The sequence below is a fragment of the Aedes albopictus genome, chromosome 1 (assembly GCF_035046485.1).
Source record: "Aedes albopictus strain Foshan chromosome 1, AalbF5, whole genome shotgun sequence".
In the NCBI taxonomy this organism is placed as follows: domain Eukaryota; kingdom Metazoa; phylum Arthropoda; class Insecta; order Diptera; family Culicidae; genus Aedes; species Aedes albopictus.
The window spans coordinates 223,614,171-223,627,132 of record NC_085136.1 but is presented as its reverse complement, the minus strand read 5'-3'; the positions used below and the strand labels follow the sequence as shown (position 1 = coordinate 223,627,132).

The following is a 12,962-nucleotide window of genomic DNA, read 5'->3' as shown; positions in this document are numbered from 1 at the left end:
AATTTACACGCTCGTTAATGGGCCTCCACTTTAGCATCCTATTCAACATCATAAACGACTTTGTGTTATCTGGGTTAACCCTTTCAGTCCCTTCTTGTCGATCCATCTAATATTCCAAAATGAATCAAATAATCTTCAGTAGAAATCCCACGAGGCACTTTTTGAGAGAACTCAGAAGAAATTCCTTGAAGAATTAAAGGTGAATATTTGGAATGCGACCAGGGTTTTTATAAATTGTCCCTCTGTTATTGGCTATTTCCGGTCAAATTGGTTTTAGGCGGAATTACTTAATAGCTTCCAACGTTTCGGCCCTTGGTTTGGGCCTTCCTCAGGGAGGTGCCTAAAACCAATTTTGACCGGAAATAGCCAATAACAGAGGGAGAATTAAAGGTGAATTTTACTGAGGGGCCAAAAACAATTTGAAGGAAGGAAAAAAATAAGAAGTGCCAAATGTAATCTTTGGAAGAATGACACAAGACAGTCTCGAAAATTTCAGAAATACAAGTTATTGGGGAGTCTCAGAAGAACCTACTTGAAGGATTCCTTTAAATCCCAAAATCCCATAAAGAACTGATGAAGAAGTCTCAGAAGGGTATCATTCTGGGCTTCCAAAAGCCACTACAGTGCAGTGATTTCTCCACAAGTGTATCCAGGATGATCTTGTGGTAATTTACATGAGCTTCCTTCTGTTTTTTCTTCAGAAATTCCGCTTGGAGTTCTGGAGAAATTCTTTCTGAACTTCTCTGGAAGGGTTCTTCCCAGATTTCAAAATAAATTCCGGTATTAACCCAAAAGAAATTTTAAGGTATCCCGGAATAAATTTCAGAAATAATTCTAAGAACGAGCTCCAGCAAAAGAAGGTACACTTGAAAACAAGGGTGCGACCAAGGGGCCTGCAACTCTAAACTTTTCCTAATATTTACTTTTAGTACCCTATAGTACTTTGATAGTATTTATAGTATTTGCAAAAAAAAACATCAAAGCAGCTTGGTTGCTATGGATGAACGAAGTGAGGTTTGTTATGTGCCAACCGAGGTGTCAACATGAGACGAGCAGCGGCAAAAGAACGCTGTATTTTCAAATAGTTCTTGCATAATTTTAACATGTAAGTTTTGAAGATTTATTCAACCAAGTTCCGTTATTCTTTATTACACCAACGAATCTAACCTCAAAATGACTGACAATTCTCAGGTCATTTTGACAGATGGAACATGAGCATGAAAAGGATGGCAACAAGATCGATAAAGTAGAATATGTTATCCGTCTTGTAACGTGGTTACAAGAAACACCAGTTCAGAATTTTATAACACGATTTCATTTTTTACGCTATTTAAAAAAAACTAAGTTTGCACATGGGACCAGCAAGGGTTAAACGATAAGTTCTAAATTTTAATATGCGCCCCTAGTGGTGGGAGATGCAACCAATAATTTAAATCTTTCGCTTGGTAAGTTGTTATGTTCATTTCATCACTTAAGAATGATGATCATCAGGCTCATCAGTTAGATGCCCAACTGATGAGCTGTTTATCAAAAAATACAATAGCTCTGGGGCTTCGCGTCGGTTTACTATTGAACAAAGCATTTTCGATCAAGTATTCTCAGTTCGATCATTGGAATAGTTGGACGTGTTGAAACCAAAATTGTAAAAATCAGAAGAAGTGAAACTAAATCCAAGTGTGGAACATTTTTTTAAAGCAAAAGTGAGACAATGTACTAAATTATTATAATACAGTTTAATCCTAATCAATATTTTTCAGTTAAACAATAAACTGTGGAAAATACTGTTAATCGATAGGCCCTATGAAAAGTTTTTGTATAGATCTCGTGAGTAACTTTTACTGAATTAAAAAAAAAACAAATCTAATAATTGAATCAATACAATTGTAGCCAAAAAGTGTATCAAAAACTGAAAAACTGCGTACTAGTGTACTGCAGGTGCAGAATTCCCTCGAGGACCAGGTAATTTAAGTGAATACTAGTGTTGTTAACCATGTGCGAATGTGTAATCCGAATTGTAATGCGAATGTGTATTTTTTTTCCTTGAAGGACACCCTCATCCTTCAAGTGAAGGTGTCTGTGCAGGGCACAGGGGATAACGGAACGCAATCGTTATTCCTAGGGACGAATCCGAAGCCCGGCGGCTTGTAGGCCTGCCCTCGTCGTCGAGCCAGCATTCGACCCTCGCGTGTCCTAGGGCCCAAGGTCATCCACGCCTTTTAGGAGTTGGTCGGTCGCCAATACTCCGCATCTAACTCCTCGGCCTCGAAGGGAATTACCAGGAAACCCCTCCATGTGGGCGGGGCGTATAATCGGCTTCGAACGGACAGCCGCCGAACAGTGACGCAATAATCAGCACTGTTTCTACTGATCTCACCTTGCTGTGCCGCTGTATCGATCGGCTACGTGGTAGAGCAGCCACCCAAGTGCTTGCTCGTGCATTTGCTGAGAGTGAGTGCCACCCTTGAGACGTTGTCCCTCACCGCTCACCGTCGCCGAAGATCCACTGTTGGTGGGTGACTGAGCTCCACTATCGTCGTCGTGTGAACCTGGACAGGGGCGCCCCCACCGTGCCACTGTAAAGTAACCACTGAGGAACCGCCAGCATGCTGCTAAAACCAGGTCAGATCTAATAGATTAAGATATACACATTCGCAATCACCTTACCCTAGAACATCAAAGAGAGATTATAGGTAGATTTTGGTTTTGAAAATTACGCTCTAGAGCTTAGAAAATAAGTAAATTTTAGCTACAGAATAGGCCTAAATATAATGAGAGGAATGAGAAAGTTTGATCGTTCATTGATTCGTGAGTTGGAACCGTTTTGCCCTCTAAGTTGATCCTCGTTGTTGGGTGATATTTTTGAACGGCATTTGCTTTGCGATTGGTTCGGGATTTGTCTAAGATCTGCTAACGACTCGCCTTGAGGAGTCTCGCCGGGGTAAACCTTGCTGATCCACATGTAAGTGGACTTTGCCTACTTACTTGGCGCATAAGTGGAATCAGCTGTTATGACTTTCTGACCCAGTGACGAAGAACCGTTACATTTTGGCGCCCAACGTGGGGCCCGAACCCACGACCCTGAGATTAAGAGTCTCATGCTCTACCGACTGAGCTAGCCGGGCTGCCCTGGCAGATAGTATCTGTTGACTTTATGGGACCGTTCCCTCGGTCGAGATCGGGAAATACTACGCTTCTCGTAGTGACGGATCACTTCTCAAAAATGTAACGGTTCTTCGTCACTGGGTCAGAAAGTCATAACAGCTGATTCCACTTATGCGCCAAGTAAGTAGGCAAAGTCCACTTACATGTGGATCAGCAAGGTTTACCCCGGCGAGACTCCTCAAGGCGAGTCGTTAGCAGATCTTAGACAAATCCCGAACCAATCGCAAAGCAAATGCCGTTCAAAAATATCACCCAACAACGAGGATCAACTTAGAGGGCAAAACGGTTCCAACTCACGAATCAATGAACGATCAAACTTTCTCATTCCTCTCATTATATTTAGGCCTATTCTGTAGCTAAAATTTACTTATTTTCTAAGCTCTAGAGCGTAATTTTCAAAACCAAAATCTACCTATAATCTCTCTTTGATGTTCTAGGGTAAGGTGATTGCGAATGTGTATATCTTAATCTATTAGATCTGACCTGGTTTTAGCAGCATGCTGGCGGTTCCTCAGTGGTTACTTTACAGTGGCACGGTGGGGGCGCCCCTGTCCAGGTTCACACGACGACGATAGTGGAGCTCAGTCACCCACCAACAGTGGATCTTCGGCGACGGTGAGCGGTGAGGGACAACGTCTCAAGGGTGGCACTCACTCTCAGCAAATACACGAGCAAGCACTTGGGTGGCTGCTCTACCACGTAGCCGATCGATACAGCGGCACAGCAAGGTGAGATCAGTAGAAACAGTGCTGATTATTGCGTCACTGTTCGGCGGCTGTCCGTTCGAAGCCGATTATATGCCCCGCCCACATGGAGGGGTTTCCTGGTAATTCCCTTCGAGGCCGAGGAGTTAGATGCGGAGTACTGGCGACCGACCAACTCCTAAAAGGCGTGGATGACCTTGGGCCCTAGGACACGCGAGGGTCGAATGCTGGCTCGACGACGAGGGCAGGCCTACAAGCCGCCGGGCTTCGGATTCGTCCCTAGGAATAACGATTGCGTTCCGTTATCCCCTGTGCCCTGCACAGACACCTTCACTTGAAGGATGAGGGTGTCCTGGTAGATAGTATCTGTTGACTTTATGGGACCGTTCCCTCGGTCGAGATCGGGAAATACTACGCTTCTCGTAGTGACGGATCACTTCTCAAAATTTGTTCTGATACATCTCATGCGCGAAGCCAAAGCAGAAGCCCTGGTAAAATTTTTAGAATCAATGATTTTTTTGCTTTTCGGGGTGCCCGAGATCTTGATTTCGGATAATGGACCTCAGTTCAAGTCATTGATCTTTGAAACGCTGCTGAAAAGGTATAACGTTAGTCACTGGAAAAATGCCAATTATCACCCAGCCAACAACCCCACCGAACGGGTAAATCGTGTTATTGTGTCCGCCATCAGGTCGTACTTAAAGGGAGGCAACCAAAAGGCTTGGGATGACAACCTACAGATGGTGGCAATGGCTATAAGGACCGCGGTACACGAGTCTACTGATTACACCCCATATTTTGTGAACTACGGAAGAAATTACGAAGGTTCCGGCGTCGAATATGCTAAAATTCGAGAGACCTCGGATGATTTCGAACAGGACCCCAAAGCATTGAGCAAGGAAATGCAGGAAATCCATGAACAAGTTCGAGTAAACCTAAAAAAGGCTTACGAGAAGTACAGCAAGTACTATAATCTGAGGGCAAGAGCAAAGGTCTCGAACTTCAATATCGGAGAGATAGTTCTGAAGAAAAACTTTTTTCTGTCGAATAAGGCAAATAATTTTAACGCCAAGTTAGCCGAAACGTACTCACCAGCAAGAATAATCGCCAAACACGGGATGCACTGCTACGAGCTCGAAGATATGGCAGGAAACAGGTTAGGGGTCTTCAGGTCTGCTGACATGCAGCCTAAATAAACCGGCAGTTGATCCAGCTATGACGGTGTAATCCACATTTGGTGCACATAAACAACATTTCGTAAAAACACTCTTTGAGGTTCACTTGTCCAACGTTGAGATGTCGTTCTGTTTCCTCCGTTGTTGACCAAGATAGATGTGTAGGGATCCAGCGCGGGTAGATCCGGCAATGCCGTATAGCTATGTACAGAATACACACGCTCAGAGAACCGAAAACTCTGGCCAAGCTGGTTTTGGAAGCCAACAGATCGCTCGCAAGCATCACCACACCCAACATCTGATTCGTAGTTAATCCAACATTGCAGTATTTTTTTCTTGAATCAGCTCACACTTCACTTTCTACTGATATTTTTTTTTCACCCGTAGATTTCTTTCTCAATAACACTATTTTTCTTCATATTATTTAATAGGGCACAGCGACCGTAGTATCTTCTTTAACTTTATGCCCTGGATTATAATTCACTTTTCGTCAAGCACAACCATAGATTTCTTCACCACCAAATCGAAATTCACAACAAAATTTGCTACATCCCCAACAAAATTTGCTAAATTCTTCCTCGGAGTCATTGACCTCCGATACTCCGCACAGCTCAGCACCATTTTTCGTATCCATTTTCTTCTACCTGCGGTCGCCAGTTCACTGAAAAGAAATAGAACCAAATCAGCCTAACATAATTTCGATACTAGTTAAATATCCATGACCTCTCGAAGTTCGCTCCATAGTCCATCAAGTTTAGCTAAGTAAACTAAGTAAATTATTTCTATACTTTTTCACTATATTTCACACTTTCGAATATTCCGCGACGAACCGCAACCATATCGATACGCGACGATTCGACAGACTGACTGACAGCACAGAGTACGCAGGAAAAGGGAACCTTGAGAGACGTTGAGTGACGAGAGAGAAGCTGTAAGTTGATGAGAGTACCGTCGTTGAACGTGATACCGGATCACTGTTAGGTAGTGTAGTTTTGAATAGAATGAGGAGGAATTTAAGGATGGTTATTCAGATTGGTTTTTGAGTATCTTTTCGGATGGTTATCTGAAATAAGGAACCAAGAGTTCCAGTTCGGCGCGTTTCGCTACGCTGTATGGTTGAGTGGATACTCGACTACGGGATTTAGATTTCCTTTATTCGTTTGGTTTTGTTTGTTGCGGATAGTAATCTGCTTCGATTCACGATGGTGGATTATTTGTTGAAAACGAGAAGAATAGGAAAGGAAGCAAGTGTGATGTGAGTGATCCGTAAAGAAAAAGACGATTTTGGTTCTGTGAATAATCGAAAAGTGTTACTGTAAATAATATCTATAGATGTAATATATATTAAAAAAAACAAGTATAGTGTATAGTATATATGTTCAACGTAATAGTGAATTCCTTGTTAGCGAAGATTTTACTTCTGCTTATTGTATAGTTCAAAACAATAAGCTATGAAGTCGCATTTGGATTACGATGAGGTAAGAGTATAATTCTGTTTTCTTTTGGTTCTGCTCAAAACTAAACTTAATTGTTAAAAAAAAAATATATATTAAAATACATTTTTTTTTGTCGGGTAAGGGGGAAATGTAACGTGGTTACAAGAAACACCAGTTCAGAATTTTATAACACGATTTCATTTTTTACGCTATTTAAAAAAAACTAAGTTTGCACATGGGACCAGCAAGGGTTAAACGATAAGTTCTAAATTTTAATATGCGCCCCTAGTGGTGGGAGATGCAACCAATAATTTAAATCTTTCGCTTGGTAAGTTGTTATGTTCATTTCATCACTTAAGAATGATGATCATCAGGCTCATCAGTTAGATGCCCAACTGATGAGCTGTTTATCAAAAAATACAATAGCTCTGGGGCTTCGCGTCGGTTTACTATTGAACAAAGCATTTTCGATCAAGTATTCTCAGTTCGATCATTGGAATAGTTGGACGTGTTGAAACCAAAATTGTAAAAATCAGAAGAAGTGAAACTAAATCCAAGTGTGGAACATTTTTTTAAAGCAAAAGTGAGACAATGTACTAAATTATTATAATACAGTTTAATCCTAATCAATATTTTTCAGTTAAACAATAAACTGTGGAAAATACTGTTAATCGATAGGCCCTATGAAAAGTTTTTGTATAGATCTCGTGAGTAACTTTTACTGAATTAAAAAAAAAAACAAATCTAATAATTGAATCAATACAATTGTAGCCAAAAAGTGTATCAAAAACTGAAAAACTGCGTACTAGTGTACTGCAGGTGCAGAATTCCCTCGAGGACCAGGTAATTTAAGTGAATACTAGTGTTGTTAATCATGTGCGAATGTGTAATCCGAATTGTAATGCGAATGTGTATTTTTTTTCCTTGAAGGACACCCTCATCCTTCAAGTGAAGGTGTCTGTGCAGGGCACAGGGGATAACGGAACGCAATCGTTATTCCTAGGGACGAATCCGAAGCCCGGCGGCTTGTAGGCCTGCCCTCGTCGTCGAGCCAGCATTCGACCCTCGCGTGTCCTAGGGCCCAAGGTCATCCACGCCTTTTAGGAGTTGGTCGGTCGCCAATACTCCGCATCTAACTCCTCGGCCTCGAAGGGAATTACCAGGAAACCCCTCCATGTGGGCGGGGCGTATAATCGGCTTCGAACGGACAGCCGCCGAACAGTGACGCAATAATCAGCACTGTTTCTACTGATCTCACCTTGCTGTGCCGCTGTATCGATCGGCTACGTGGTAGAGCAGCCACCCAAGTGCTTGCTCGTGCATTTGCTGAGAGTGAGTGCCACCCTTGAGACGTTGTCCCTCACCGCTCACCGTCGCCGAAGATCCACTGTTGGTGGGTGACTGAGCTCCACTATCGTCGTCGTGTGAACCTGGACAGGGGCGCCCCCACCGTGCCACTGTAAAGTAACCACTGAGGAACCGCCAGCATGCTGCTAAAACCAGGTCAGATCTAATAGATTAAGATATACACATTCGCAATCACCTTACCCTAGAACATCAAAGAGAGATTATAGGTAGATTTTGGTTTTGAAAATTACGCTCTAGAGCTTAGAAAATAAGTAAATTTTAGCTACAGAATAGGCCTAAATATAATGAGAGGAATGAGAAAGTTTGATCGTTCATTGATTCGTGAGTTGGAACCGTTTTGCCCTCTAAGTTGATCCTCGTTGTTGGGTGATATTTTTGAACGGCATTTGCTTTGCGATTGGTTCGGGATTTGTCTAAGATCTGCTAACGACTCGCCTTGAGGAGTCTCGCCGGGGTAAACCTTGCTGATCCACATGTAAGTGGACTTTGCCTACTTACTTGGCGCATAAGTGGAATCAGCTGTTATGACTTTCTGACCCAGTGACGAAGAACCGTTACAGTCTTTTCGTGCATGTATGTAGTCCGTCAAAATGACCTGTAAAATGTCAAACATTTTCATGGCTAGCTTTGTTGGTGTAATGAAGAATTACAGCCATCTCATCATCGCTTATACCAGTGCTAGTACGAAACACCTGAAAACAACGTACCCTCAAAAACTTCGGAGATTACCTACAGGCATACAGACACGAGCATCCAAGGATGAATTGAAATCCGTGGCAGAGAGAAGGAACCATGAGTTTGACGGAAATTCCGACAAAAAGTACCGACACTGAAGCACCGATGTCCACGTGGGGCCAGGCCACCTTATCGTTTCTTCACAAACGAAAGCTCGCTCATAGTACGACCATTCTTTGAAAAATGACTAAACTATTTTATATTCCCTTCTGCCAAAATCTATATAGTTTTTTTTTCCGTCCATCTACAAATTGTTTCACTTGTCATCAGCTTCCGAACCATATCGCCATATCAAGGTTTCTGAAAACCAGAGCTCTTTGATCACTTTTTTGCATATGCTTAGTAGTCCGCTAGTATTTCTTAAGGTGCCATTAGACTGTTTGTCATTATGACAAATATTTGCCATTGAAGCCCGACATTCATCCAAGGTTGCTATGATTCACATTGTGTTGGCCATTTGTTGGACTTGTTTGACCAAATATTTGTCATGTCTAATGGGACCTTTAGTATTTTACGATACTTTGAAGGGTTTAGAGTTGCACGCCCCTTGGGTGCGACCATTCATTTGCAAAGATTTACATTCATTTGCTATTATCTCAGTTCAGAAGCATGCTATCGAAAAACAATGTATGGATGAATTTAACCTTGTAGTTTTATCTGGAAGTTTTCCGAATAACATTGGGGTCGCACACGAATACCAAAGTCGTGATCGAGCTGTGAATGCAACTTTCCACAGCGTGAATGAAATTTACATTCACCGCGTGGAGAATTGCCTTCACAGCTCGCTCACGACTTTGGTATACGTTTGCGACCCTAATGTAATTCGGCAAACTTTCAGATAAAACTACAAGGTTGAATTCATCCATACATTGTTTTTCAATAGCATGCTTCTGAACTGAGATAATAGCAAATGAATGTAAATCTTTGCAAATGAATGGTCGCAACCTTGAAAAAAATCCAGATAGGATGCGGGACCACTGCAGCAGGGGCCTCATGTTTGATAGTTTTTGAAAAATTTGGCCAAGTTCATTCTGATTGATTTAATTTTTTTAATCGATGTTCAATCGAATTTGTTGTTTTATTGGTGACCTAACAATTTTTGAAGTAGAGGGAAAGACAATGATTTTCACGTTGAGAAACACTAGGAAAACTAACAAAGTACATATAGGAGAACCTTCTTAAGAGACCTCAGAAGAAACACTTGAATAAATCGTAGCAGAATTTTCGAAAAAAAATAGTCCCAATAAATACTGAAGAAATTCTAGATGAACCGTTAAAGAACCTGCTTGAGGAAGGTGTGAAGAAATTTCTGTACGCAACCAAGAAGAAATATCAAAAGGAACTACTTGATGATTTCCAGAACAATCGTCAGGAGGCATAAATTGATTAAGTTTAAAACCAGTGAATGCTTTCTGTAATGATGCTGCTGATGCTGATTCAATGATTTAATTTCTTCCATTAACTTTCAATTTTGTCTTAAAGGTGGGAAAATACAGCGTCAAACAAGAACTAAAATAAATCCCAATCAAATTTACCCGACCGCAGCCATACCTCATGCGACCCCAATCTGAGAAAATTCTCTCCTTTCGGCAGCATTGTTCCCAGCTTTTGTGGCTGTGCGGTGTACGTGGGGAGCTGGCTCAGCAGGGATTTCCACTGACATGACATGCGAGTTTCGGAAAGTTACTCCCTCCCGAAACCTTTGAAAGGAACAACTTTACTCTAAACTGTACGCAAAGTATTTTGTTATTTCTAGAGATTAGGTGTCTTGTCAGCCCCCGAGTCGTCAACCCGGTCCTACGGATTAGAAGGGTAAGGTGAACGAATCGGAGCGATTAGTTTAGGTTCTGTTTAGAAGCTGTGTGTGATGAGAAGCCTTTCACTCTAATTGTGACAGACACTTGTTCGTACCTACCGATCAACTGAAAACGTTGAAGTGGCCTGAATTTCAACCAAATGCGGGGCACTCACCTAAAAGAGAAAGAGAAAATTACACCGATTAACATGATGTATGAGTTACTGCAGCTGCTACGAGTACACTTGACCATAATTCAGCAATCGCATTCACGTTTGCAGTTCGCGCCGTATATTTATTGGAAGCCACAAATTTGCATTCATCAGTAAGTGAAACACTGCCAGAGCAGTAAATTTTCCAGCGAATAGAGTTGCCCGAATAGGGAAAAAGATCGAAATTTTAAAGTTTCGATATTATTATAGCAGTTTTTTATGGTTGTTCGAGAGACGTGTGAATTTTAACACAAAGTAACTACATTAAGTTAAATGAATTGATATTGCATGGTATAATACAATTTTAAGTGATATTTCATTGTTCAGAAGTTTTGATGATGAAAATAAGCTTTCGTGACAAGTAAACTTTATTTTGGACGTGGTTTTTCGAATAAAGTAATTTTACATGTCATATAATAGGGGGATCACTTAACAGCATAAACCGCTGATTAATTGTTTTCCTGATTAAACGTCGCGCTCACCAAGGCAATATTGGATTATTTCATTTTATTCAGATAAAAAAATAATATCCATGTAAAGTTCATCGACAAGTCATTCACATAAAGGGAGTGCTAGATTGAGTGCATATTTTCTTTAGTGGTCATGTAAAATCACATTATGATTGAGTGGATTTCCTTCAAAAGTTGCGTAACCGGTTGAAGTCCAAGATTGGCGGAGATTCACACGGTCATAATGTTGTTTGGAAAGTTTCACTGTGTTTGCTTAATTTCAAAGTGCATACCTACTTCTTCAAAGATACCAACTTACAAGTAAAAATATGTGATTTTATATCTTTTATAGTTTGCCAATGTCTCCATCAATGCCTAGGGGTTCACCAGTTAGCCTAGTGATTAAGCCTATGCATCGCTAATCCGAGGATGGCGGATTCCATTCTCGTTCCGGTCGGGAAAAATTTCTCAACTCCCTAGGCATAGTGTATCATTGTGCTGCCTCACAATATACACCTTCATGCAATGCCAGGCAAAAGGAAGCCCTTCAATTAATAACTGTGTTCTTCCTTCGGAAGGGAAGTAAAGCGTGGGTCCCGAGATGAACTAGCCTAGGGCTAAAAATCTCGTTAATACAGATAGAAAAAAAAAACTGTGGTAGTGCTCAAACGATCAATTCTGACTATACATGTCAATGGTTGCTCCTCCATGATTGATCTGAACTGGTACCAGTTGCACTGAGATCCAACTGAATAAGGGGCTGGGACATTCCACTTATTCTCAAAGTGCAATTTTAGCAGCTCATGCATATTTGATCAATAACGGCGCCGGCCAAGTCCTTATAGTCAGCTGGGAAGGGAAAGGAATGTTAGAGTGTACTGGTTGTTGCTGCTAGAGACCGAGAGCACTCTGCGTCCCCACAACCCGCACGGACTGGGGTATTTGTTAGACGGAAAAGATGGGAGATCTGGGAGTCACCGTTGGGTCGATGATGCGATCCATGGATAGGGTTATTTATAGTGTTCGTGATAGATTGTGTGGTGAATAAGCTGGATAAGGTCAAGCGGCACAGCACGCTTTGGTTGCATAACTTATAGGCGTTATATATACACTGTGCTGTGAGTGGCAGTTGGAAGGGAGAGAAACGACTTTTTCAAATCGTTTCTGGTTCTAGCGATGGCTATGAACATATGAATATACATTAGTTGTATATGTAGAGAAGAGAGAGCGAGAGAAAGTGGATAGAAAGATACAAAGTAGGATGAAAAGGACGGGCCAGGGATTGAACCCATGACCTTCTGCATACGAATCAGATGCGGTAGCCACTAGACCACCAAGCCCGTCTAAAAAAAACTGTGGTAGTGCTCAAAGAACACAAAGTTGAAACGAGGCAGGCCAAGTCCCAGTGGGGATGTAACAGAGCGTTCATGATTAACGAAAATTTTAATCATGATTAATCATTGATGATTAAAATTCCAATTTTGGTGATTATTGATTATGATTAATGATTAATTTGATTTTTAGGATGATTAAAGATTATGATCAATGATTAAAATTGGTTTTATCTGTGATTATTGATTATGATTAATGATTAAAAATGGCTGATTGATTAAAAATCATGATTAATCATGATTAATCAATCACAAAAAAAACTGGAAATGATTAAAATATATTTATTGTTTAACATGTTTTTAAAGTTTCAAAAGTTAAAGGTAACTCTGTCCGGGAGATTTTTAAAATAAAATCATAAATTATATTATTTAGAACAGCATTTGAACCAATTTAAATTGGATCATATATTTTGTATGATGAATCATTTCTGGTGATGAATGATTAATGATTGATTAATATTTTTTTCTTATGATTATGATTACTGATTAATGATTAGATTGCAAAAACAGTGTGATTAAGATTAATGATTAATGA

General features: G+C 40.8%; 1 protein-coding gene, 1 long non-coding RNA gene and 1 other non-coding gene across 6 annotated transcripts in view; 1 reads left to right on the top strand and 2 right to left on the bottom strand.

Moving 5' to 3' along the window:
* Positions 1-12,962, bottom strand: part of LOC109430375 (complexin) — a 596,174-nt gene that overhangs the window by 503,255 nt on the left and 79,957 nt on the right. The window lies entirely within an intron of this gene.
* Positions 3,050-3,122, bottom strand: Trnak-cuu (transfer RNA lysine (anticodon CUU)). Its single transcript has one exon. It is a non-coding gene; the product is annotated as a tRNA-Lys (tRNA).
* Positions 4,360-9,105, top strand: LOC134286845 (uncharacterized). Its single transcript, XR_009996925.1, has 3 exons — positions 4,360-7,184; positions 7,249-7,320; positions 7,408-9,105. It is a non-coding gene; the product is annotated as an uncharacterized LOC134286845 (long non-coding RNA).